The sequence below is a fragment of the Malurus melanocephalus genome, unplaced genomic scaffold, assembly GCF_030028575.1.
Source record: "Malurus melanocephalus ecotype Western Australia unplaced genomic scaffold, MMel_1.1 scaffold_48, whole genome shotgun sequence".
NCBI lineage: Eukaryota > Metazoa > Chordata > Aves > Passeriformes > Maluridae > Malurus > Malurus melanocephalus.
Genome location: NW_026623280.1, coordinates 2,598,495 through 2,607,643, shown reverse-complemented (window position 1 = coordinate 2,607,643; position 9,149 = coordinate 2,598,495). Strand labels below are relative to the sequence as shown.

At 40.8% G+C, this 9,149-nt stretch overlaps 1 protein-coding gene across 15 annotated transcripts in view; it reads left to right on the top strand.

Annotated features, from left to right (window-relative positions):
* The window catches only part of ESRRG (estrogen related receptor gamma), a 448,915-nt gene that overhangs the window by 190,828 nt on the left and 248,938 nt on the right, over window positions 1-9,149 (top strand). For 3 of the 15 annotated variants that reach the window (XM_057365144.1, XM_057365143.1, XM_057365145.1), the window contains exon 2: window positions 7,601-7,682. The exons of 11 other annotated variants lie outside the window; for them this stretch is intronic. The gene's annotated coding sequence lies outside the window, so the exon portion shown is untranslated. Of the gene's footprint in view, window positions 1-7,600; window positions 7,683-9,149 lie in introns of those variants that run through there. One more of the 15 variants, XM_057365154.1, reaches the window with a different exon arrangement.

Here is a 9,149-nt window from a genome sequence, read left to right as displayed (position 1 = left end):
TATCCATATGTTTTTATCACAGATTCCATACTTTCGGTGCCAGGATCCATATGTTTAGCTTTTGCTCAAATAAAAGACTATAAAATCATTCTTCATTATCTCTTTTTTCCTAGCTGGTGTTTTTGTAGACATAACCAAGTGTGATGCTAGATGGTTGAGCCTAGCCCAGATAGGCTGCAGTTGGATCTCATCAGAGGTATTTAAAACCAGTACCTAGGGAGTTCAAGGGCTGGATTATCTTCTGAGTATAATGCCCCTTGACAGTGCTTGAACAATGCAGGGGGTGCTATCATCTGATTGCAAAGTCCTGGCAAGGCTTTCCCCTATAAAAGAGAAACTCCTCGGGGACYGGCAATGAGAATTTTCCTCCTTTTTATTTTATTTAATTCTCAACCTGCGCCTCTGCCTCCGTGCTTCTGCTGAGGGGTGTGTGGTGCAGGGAGATGACATGACAGGGCTTTATTTCACTTCTGCCTTTTCTGCTTGCCCAAGGCCTGCAGTTGTAGAATAGCAGCAGAATTTAGAAGTGCTGATATAGGGAATTTGGGGTTGGCGTAAGGATGGTGTGTATCACCATCTCCTTGACACGACCCAGTCTGCTCCGTGCCAAGCAGATATCACTCACTGAGAATTGTGCCTAATAAGGTTTTATTTCTCCTTTTCTTTTTTTTTTTTTTTCTCTTTTGATGGAAATGTTAATATAATGCTTTTTAAATATGTAAAACACAACTCAGTGTCCACGGTTAGACCTTGGAATAGGTACCAAGTAACCTTCAGTAGTAAAATCTGCATGTTGACTTTGCAGTCAGATCCCATCTTCACTTGGACTTGCAGTCCTTCTTTGCTGGGACAGCATGTGGCAGAAAAGCAGCTGTGGTGTGTGCATTTCCTTCTCTTGGGAGTTTGATTGCCTGCCAGCAGGTTCTGACTGTCCTRTGGCTGTGGTATTTAATGTGCAGAAGGGGTAAGGAATACCCTGCAATTTTGAACAGAAGAAAATTAGGGTAGTCGTAATTACAAGCGTTATAGTACACAGTTTCAAAATAAAGCCATCATTGTGAATATTTTATTTGCAGTTACTGCCTCTAGTCCCTGAAACATAACCCTGAGGTAGGCTTGGAGTAATGCTTTGTCCTCTGCATTCCTGGCAATAATAGAAATTATTGTGAAAGGTTAATAACCATGGTGTATCTGAGCTGTGGAAGAAGGTGGTAGAAAGGAGAGGCAGCTACCTTCTCAGAATAAACCAAGCATTATTATCTTGACTTTAGAAAGGAGATAGTCAGTGCCCTAAGGACCCTTCTAAAGCAGCTACATTTTGGCTGGARTTATTATATTAATTTTCAGGCTAACCTCACTCTCATCAGAGACAAAAGTGAAACTTACTGCTGATATCATTCAAAGTAGACATGACTTCTGATATGATCTCTGGAAAAACTGTAGAAAAAAATAACCTTTGTTCTGAGATTTTCTTGTGAAAATATGTTCCATTTGAGGTTGACTTTGGCTGGTGTTTCCATAGGGCTAACCCATGATTTTTCAGGGCTGCCTTTGCTTCCCAGGGTTGTGGTGGCTCTGGTGRGATCAGTGGCAGGTTTGTAGTGAGTTGCCTCATGGGTCTCGATTGGCAGTGCAGTGAGCCACTGCTCTCTCTCCTTTCAGAAATTATTCTCTTGTAAAATTGCTGTGCTTTTTTTTTTTTTTTTTCCACTCACCCAGTGTTTGAATACCAGATTGAGCTAATTTTAAGATTCCTCAGGGCAGTGGCACTGCATTCCTTCCACTCTGCTATTCCCTGCCACATTACCTCACTGCATCAACACTCGTATCTCCTGCTGATGGCATCCAGTTTCCATTCCATTCACAGTGGCCAAGGATCATATCTCTGATCCACTTAGAAACACAATGATCTCTACCCCTGAGAATGCAAACGCTTTCTCAGTCAAATCTATTGATCTTCAGGGCTCTATTTCTGGCTTTCCATTCACTCACTCGACGTTTGGGATGCTGCATATTCATTCTGGGCGAAGAGTTAACTTGGCTACTAGGAACTCAGTGAAAAACACTTCTGCAGAATCCAAAGATAGACATGATCTCTTCTATGTTATTATGTCTGTACAAATACTGCACTTCTTAAMTGAGCAATATGAAAACCTCCCAGCTGGCACTGTGACAATGACAGACCTGCGTGTGCCACCACATTCTCATCCCAAGCCGACTCACTGAACAGACTGAYGTTGAGTTGAGATGGGCAAAGGCATGCTGAGTTCTTCAAGGCAAGAGGCAAACACAAAGGGTCTCCAGATTAGGGGGGATTTGCAGTCTGAAAGGAAAGGGTGAGACCAACAGGCAAGGGCACTGGGTATGAAGAATGMTGTAGCTTGGCAAACAAAAAAGAGTGAAAACATTTTAACAAAAAACATTTTTTCTGAAGCCCATTGTTGATAGGGAGCTTGGCCCTTCAAGGCTTGACTCTGGGCTCTCTCAGAAGTGTAGTTATAAAGAAAAGCAGGGATTTGTGGGGTATTCCAGCATCCCCTTTGCAGGTTATGTACTGGAATAGGCCTGTCCCAGAGGTGAGCCCAGTGTGAGCTTCAGATGGTCCTCAGGAACCCCACTTCTTCCATCAGCCATAGCACAGGCTATGGAACGAACATGCCTGCATGCCTGACTTTGGCCTTGTCGGTGTTCTGGTGTTCAGCATCACCCCCAAATAGGATTCTGCTTTTTAAAAGATGGGCTTTTAAAGGATTTTCAGGTATTGCTCACCAYTGACCTTGAACCTATATTTAAAAGAAATCCAGGCACCATGATGTTGAGTGAGCTATGCCTGAGTTAATTTAATTATCCAGACCTTAGACAATTTTGAAAATATTACCTGTAATTCATATCTTCTGGGTTCCAGCTGAGTGCCCTGTTTTCTCTGCTTGTACATGACAAATGAATCCACTGTTTCTTTGTGGTGGTTTTTTTTTTTCTTCTTTTTAAATACAGATATTAGGTTACTGCTTGGTCTAAGAGAAGACTTTTATTATTCAACACTTACACTGCCAGGGGCACAGTAGCTAACCTGGTTTGGTCTTGATTGTGTCACTCTGTAGCTAAAGTTGCTTCCCACAACTCAGGGTGCTCAGTCTAAAAACTGACACCATTTAACTAAGTCAGACAGGAATGGAAAGGGTTCCAGGTGAAATAATTATGGGGTTGATTATTRTGATTATGGATAATTATAACCTTTCTTAGTATATCGCTAAGAGTACTKAGGTATGAGAGAATTTGACTTGTGAAGGAGTATTAAATTTTAACATGGAAACTTACCCTGAACTTAGATATTGGTTCCCAGTGTGCAGGATTGGTACATGGTCAGTGGTGAACTTACCTTTCTCCTTCGCCCACAAAAGTTTTTTCCTCTTTGCTTGTGAGCTCTGCCTACAAAGTTGGGTAAAAGAAATAACTGGTGCACTTCCTTGCAGCTTCTTTCCCCATGTAGCCATATCTTTTCTCTGTTCAGCATGTTTGCCACTATTTCTGAATTTAAACTGAGGGAGGGGCAGGAAATTTTTGKTTTTCATAATCAAAAAATACAGAAAGAATAGTGTAAAAATATGAACACTGAAATTAATCTGTAATGTGATACAATGTCTTTAGGCATTTTATTGCCTTTACAGTAAGATTTTTATTTATTGTTCTAAAACTCCCGGGACATAACAGTACATGGATGATCTGTCCCTGCTTACATACATGAAAGAGGCCTGTATGTCTACATACAAGTGAGAACTTCCTCTTTCTTCATCTTTCCAGCAGGTACAAACCAYTGATCATCTTTGATTCCTGCAGAAACTGGGGTAGTGGGCAGGCATTTCTTAGGAGAAGCCAAGAGCTGCTTGCCCAAGGCTTTGATAAATCCASTCCTCTTGACTCTGAATCCTGTACYTCTACTACCTTCTCCTAGAAAATGATACAGATTGTAATTCTTCGGCATGAAATAAGAAAGACTAATTGCTTTGAAGATTTTATTACTTTGTTTTTCAGTTCTCGCTCCTAGTGCTTTTCTCTCTGAGAGAAAAAGATGTTGAACTCCTTTCCATCTCCATCCCTTATCCTCCCCGTGCACGTCTGTGCACGCAGCACCTTTAGGTCTTGCTAGAAAAGGCGTCTTCACTAGCAGGTTTTCATGATGTGCTTACCAACACAAAGGTTTCTGTACCAGTTTGGACAGTAGATTTATGAGATTTCATGCCYCCCTCTTCTTACCCTTTCCCAGTTCCAAATAAAGAACTTCAGAGGGCAAATGTGCCACTGCTGGTAGATGWGTAGCTACTGTTGTATTATGGGGTTTTGGTTTGTTTTTTTGCCAACTACTTGACATTGTTTTACAGCTGGACTGTGCAGCTATTTCCAAAAGGCTCAGCTAATTCTGTTGTCCTTTTTTATCAAGGAAATTCTTGAGAAACCACAATAAAGCAGCTGTAACCCTGGCGATGCTTACAACTGTGGCCAAAAATAGAAATCAGTGCTTCATGCATTTTCTTAATGAGGGTAGAGGGGKTTTTTTTTCAGTGTGGTCCTTGACACCTAGCCAAGTTAGGGCTTGGCTCTAAATGTTTAGTGCAAGCTTTATAAATAGCCCTGGATGGAGGGGGGCGTTTCTTTCCCCGGTGGTGTGCGCCCTCTCAGGGCTGGGGGCAGCTGTGCTCTTGGGGGTGACAGTGTCTGCCACGAGCCCTTTGGGCCACAGTTGCCAAATACTTTGCAGGAGTTGCCCATCACCTTGGGTCCCTCTTTGCTCGAAGCGGGAGGCTCAGCATCTTGCAGAATTAGGTCCGTAAGCTGTTGTTATTAATAACTGCCTTCATGGTCGTTTTGCTTACAGACAGGATTTATTTGGCTTTGGACTATCAGTGGAAGTGTCCCTATAACTGGATTTTTATGCTCTCTCTGTGCAAATAGAAAACCGTGGTTTGTTTGCCARCCCAAATAAGAATTTACAAATGTGGGGTTTTTTTCCTGTGGCGCATAACGTGGCTAGTAAATGGGTATGAAACAGCTGGATGCAGGGATTTTGCAATGTTCCCACAGGCAGAAGAGAGAGGGATGAGGAGAGATGAATTAAAACTTTGGGAAAGTTCAGTCAACAAACCAAGAAGTGCRGACATACTGATTTATAAAGAGACTATAACTTTTAAACATGTACTTTCAATCTGAAGGACTGCAGTAGGGATTTAAAATATGACTATTTAATTTTTTAAAATTACATAAATTAAGTGAACAGCCCATTAATGGGATGCCATCAGGATCACATGGCCAATTCAGTTCAAGTTATATTATCTTGCTGGCCGGATTTGAATAAGAATTAAGAAATTACTATTCAAAGTAGTATGGGACATTGATCCTCATTCACAATGAAATTCGTCACCATAACTACCTGGAATTCCGCTGCTTCCACGGAGGTATTCCACTGAATCTTCTTTATGGAGCAGCTAGAAGGGAATTGTATTAGTCGGCGGAAAAAAGCCGCTAATTGGTTGTTCTGTTCGGCCTCCGCGTTAATTAGGTCCTGTCCTGCAGAGGTTGGCAGATAAGCAGTGGGATGTGTCCAATGAGCGGGATCCCGGATCCAACAAACACCAACCTCTTCCAGCTGGTCCATCCCTCGGCCAAAGGTTCACCTCAGGCTGTTTATCTGCCCCAGCGAGAGCACCTTGCCTCTGGTTCACAACTGCTGCTTCATATTTGAAGCAAATGGAAGCGTGTGGTTGAGTTGCCCAATGGAAGCGTGTGGTTGAGTTAACCCAGCTCAGGGATGTGCTCTCAGGATGGGTTGTTCTCAGTGCAGGACCTCCCAGAGACTCTGTTAGACTGAGTAACCCAAACTCACCATTACATGCAGTTATCTACTTACTTTTCACAATTTTGGAACTCCATTTGAAAACATCTAAAAATTACCAACTTAGTTCAGGGCTACGCTGTGTTAAGAGTAAAGCAAAAATGCTAGAAATGGTTGAGCAACTTGTGTTACTGTTTAAAGAAACAAAGTCAGCATTAATCAATCTTCACCGCGCTATTTATTTTAAAAATAGTAATTTTGCTTTTTTTTTTTACTTCACTGCAGTCCATTTCAAGTTCTAATTTCTGTGATAATTAAAATGGGAATATCAGAATCTTTGCACCATTTTTTTTCTTGCTCCAGTTTAATTCCTTTGACTTGTTGCTAATTTACACTGGCATAAATGCAAGACTACTGGGCTCAGCAGTTCAGCATGTTGAGATCAAAACCTTTTAAAACCTTCTACTGACAGAGAACACTGGAAATGGCAGATGCTGACTATTTGCATTGTTAATCATTTTWAAAATGTGATAGTTGTATATAAATACTAAAAGATAAGTTATACATCGACACATCAACTGAAATTAGCATTCTGGAATTTGCAGTCCACAGGAAGAATGGCAGTACATGGTGATGAATATTTGTGTTCCTCACTGCTACCTGACGATTCATAGTCCAGAACCCACATCTGATGCAACACAGATGTGTTCCCTTGAAAAGACTTCAAGCCTTTTCTGCACCTGGGCCTTCATAAGGTCACAAATTCTTATCATAGGCACTTTTTTCCCATTTTGCTTATAATGAGTTGGTASCAACAATCCGTTTTAAATAATTACAAACAACACATGGAGAGTGACTGTGTAATGAGTTAAGCAATCGACCGCTCACTGATGGTTACCTACATTTGTAAGTAAGAAATAAGTTTTCTTCTTGTTTTTTTACCATTCTGTGGCATTCTTGTATCTCCTCACTGCCAACAACTTACTGGCAACATAATGGGAAAGGGATTTCTCATAGGTCTTGCAGCTGTGGCTAAAAGCAGCAGACCCTAAGAGGAAAGATGGGCTAGTAAGATTTACACTCACATTTTCAGTCCCAGTTGAATCAGAGACACATTCAGGGAAGCAGCTGGTGATGAACTGAATTTGACCAAAATTCTAAACCTTTTGATTCAGTTCATGTATTGACATTGGTCTTGAATACTGTTTTTTTGAAAAACAACATTGAACTTAATTTTAGAATATTACTTAGTATCAGTTTCTGGTTTTGACAATAAATTCCAAGTCAGCAGCAGGTTGTAAATTAGGTTGCCARTGGGGCTGTTCTCTGCTTTCTTCAGATGATAGAAAGAGGGGAAATTTGTACACTTAAAATTCACAGTTTGGTGGTGTGACATAAACTACAACCAACGACTTTAAAAACAAATTTATATTGCTCATCTCTTTTGTAATCAYTTAAGCTGGAAATATAAGCTTGAATTTTACTTGATGAGGGTCTGCAGTACAGTGAATTCCCAAGTCTCATGCTTGCCATACACTGGTGTTGTCACATGCTTTCTGTGATGGGATCTGATTTGAAGAACCAGATCAGAATTCACATAAAAGAAGCAAATAAAGGATGATAATATGGGATCCAAACTATGACCACAAGATACAAATAGCTTTTGTGTGACTGTAAATGTTAACTGAAAGAACTTAAATGCCCCTTGAGCTGGTCATCTGATAGTGACCTGAATTATTTTGGTTTTGTTTTGTTTTTCTTTTTTTTTTTTAGATTTTGAGGATGTCAAAGTGTTATTGCATGCAGTGTGGTAGTAACTAAAGACTTCTGTCCCTTTGTTCAAAGCAAAAAGCAGGTATGTATCAAAATGAGTTTCTACCAAATAGTCACTTAGCTGAGACTGACTTTTAAAAGTTTTTTACAATTCCTGTAGTTTGCTGCTCTGTTGTTTCCCTAAAGATTTCAGCTTTCAGTGGCATTTGAATAGTCTTGACGTGTCTACAGAGTTTTGCCCATCTGGCCAAAGAAGACTAACTCTTCAGTGTGTTTTGTGTTGCTAATGGCAATTAACCAACAAAATTTGTAACTCATTTGTTGCAGGGACGGCAAAATTTATTTTACTTCAAAAATAAAAACAYCTTAAACTAAAGTAGTAAAAAACCACCCAAAAATGGGACAAGTTACTTCAGGCCGGGGTGTGTTGAGGGATTGTACAAACAAGTTGTTCAGAAGCTAGCTGGCAAGCCATCTTCCTATGTCAGACCATTTTTTAATGGTATTCTGCTTACCAGCCTCTMATTTTAACTTTGCCTTTCTAAGTTCTAAAGGAACTGAGCTTTATGACACCAGGATGGAAAATTTGCCTAGTCCCATAGTTTACAAATYTTCTGTTGCTTATGGATCAAGGGAATGTTTGCTCTCAAAATCAGTACTTAAGCAAGTTGTGTGGTTTGGGAGATTTTTTTTTTGTTGGGTTGTTTTTTTTTTTTGTTTGTGGTGTTGTTTTGTTTTGTTTAGTTTTTATTCCTTTGAAAACACAGAGGCACAATTTGTGTGCAAGACTCATGCTCATAAAATGGCCATTTGATCAGAGACCCTGTTGCAGTGCTGTCCTTTGAAAAGTATATTATAAGTTGCTCCTTTTTTTTTTTTTTGTTTTTACTGCAAAATTCTTTTGGCTCAATAAGCTCTGGAGAAAAAGAAATAGTATATTTTAATTCAAATTTTGCTGGGCATTTAAACCTCTTCTGTTTTGACTTTCAGTTTGAGGCAGTCCTTGGAGATGTGCTTAGGCTGAGATTGGGTGATGTGGATGCACAAAGCTGTGCTCATCTTTAACGCTGCTCAGTGCTGTCTTGCAGTGGTTTTGACTGGGAAAGAATCTGGGCCAGGGGTGGAATTGACTCTCCTTCCCAAGCTACATCTCATTTGCTGTGGGAGCTGTAGAAGATTTGCTGCTGGGGACCATTTCGTTGCCCAGTGAAGCCATGGCAGGGCTCCCTGGTGGTGTGGGTGTCACTGCAGTGGGGAGGAAGGACCTGCMGTGACAGAGATGGTGCCTTTCCTCTGCTGGGGCCACAGTAATGCRGCACTGTGGCCCCAGCTGTCCTTTTTAAACAGCTTTATTTATATTTTTCTTTCCCCCCGTCGAGTAAGCTGACCAGATTTGCAGTTTATAAAACTGGGACAGCCTAGCAGGGGATAGGGCTGTCCACGCACCGTCTTCAGGGGATAATAATATCTGTCAGGGAATGACTGTGATGACAATTGCAGAGAAAGGTGAATTGCTGTGTGCGTGTGCCCACGCAGTAAACAGTTCCCT